A 1,460-nucleotide genomic window follows, 5' to 3' on the forward strand; every position below is an offset into this window, starting at 1 on the left:
TGTGTGTGTGTGTGTGTGTGTGTGTGTGTGTGTGTGTGTGTGTGTGTGTGTGTGTGTGTGTGTGTGTGTGTTTGTGTCTTTGTGTGTAAGTGTATGTGTGTCTGTGTTTTTGCGTTTGAGTGTGCGTGAGGTTCACACACTTTGTGCTGACTGCAGTGAAAGCGGAGGGTCAGGGATAGTTAGACCTTGTCCTCTCTGCAGACTGAACAACTGGAACAACTCTGAAGATCTGGGAAACTACAGCAGCTACATTCACTACTGCGAGTACTGCAGTACAAACCTGAGGTACTTCATCTGCACACCCACAGACAAACCTGCTGTTCACTTAGAATTTAATCTTTCCTGAAGTACTGTCTGATACTTTGATAAAATACACTGCAGTCCTTGCAGTACCTAGAATGTACTTGTACTCCTGGGTGTAGCAGTTCCTCAGACGCCTCCCTTCCTGCACTCTGGAGACTTTTGAGACTGAATCTGTTCTTTAAACTAACCTTTAATCAGTCTGAGGACAAGTCTGCAGCCCATGTGACCTCAGGACATGCGCTGAAAGAACCACACACAAAAACACTCACACACACTCAGAGGTGAATTACATGCGATGAGAGCCCACACAGGGAGGATGACACTGAGGCAGCATTATGGTGCGTTATCACGCCGCCCTGCAGGAGCTCTGTGATTACAGAGCAGCCAAAATTACACTCTGACTCTGCTGAACTCCAGAAAACCTGCAGGCAGGTCCAGAGTTTCAGCACACACACACTAGCACACTACCACACATACACACACACACTAACACACTGACACACAAACAATTGCAAATTCTTTTTTCAAATCAGACCTCCACATAAATGTCTCTAACAGTGCTTTTATTTTGAAAACCATGGCTTTAACTTGAAGCAAATGCATTACACAAGTCTAAACTAGACCTGCCTTTAATGTACGTGTGTTTTCACCCAACACCTGTGTGCATTGTGTGGCTCACACTGGATGATGCTCAGTCTGGTGATATTACAGATCTGCTGCAGTGTCCTGACAGAAGGTTTTACTGAAACTCCATGTTTTTGTTTCCACCTCAGATGATTTTCAACATCTCTGTTATTGCTGGGTTTATGCATATCTGAATAGTCTGCTGGATGGAGATGATGGTACAGAACCTGGATCATAACTGTGCCGGTGAAGGTGAGCCTGAGCCTGAACCTGAGGACGAGATGTACTCTCTGTGCTCATCTGTTGATTAACACGTTTTCATTAATTTTGTTTTTTAAACGTAACCTTTTATATCCGGTTTTTAAGTGATGACGTGATGAATTCTGCTTCTGGGCCCAAACTACCCTGCGTTTAATAAGGCTGTTGTGTATTTATGTTTTAATGCTTTGTATCTTGTTCTATTTAATCTCAACAAGCCCCTAAACCAGTCAGTGATCACTGTCAGCCTCTCACAGTTTTTATTATTATCGCTA

The 1,460-nt window shown here is 43.6% G+C and overlaps 1 long non-coding RNA gene across 1 annotated transcript in view; it reads left to right on the top strand.

The window, feature by feature from the left end:
- Nucleotides 1–80: 80 nt before the first annotated feature.
- LOC102291397 overlaps nucleotides 81–1,460 on the top strand; it is a 6,860-nt gene continuing 5,480 nt past the window's right edge. Inside the window, exons 1-2 of the long non-coding RNA XR_317057.3 lie at nucleotides 81–285; nucleotides 1,077–1,179. This is a non-coding gene — a long non-coding RNA (uncharacterized LOC102291397). The remainder of the gene's footprint in view (nucleotides 286–1,076; nucleotides 1,180–1,460) is intronic.

The sequence above is a fragment of the Haplochromis burtoni genome, unplaced genomic scaffold, assembly GCF_018398535.1.
Source record: "Haplochromis burtoni strain Fernald_Lab_line unplaced genomic scaffold, NCSU_Asbu1 Contig_320, whole genome shotgun sequence".
NCBI lineage: Eukaryota > Metazoa > Chordata > Actinopteri > Cichliformes > Cichlidae > Haplochromis > Haplochromis burtoni.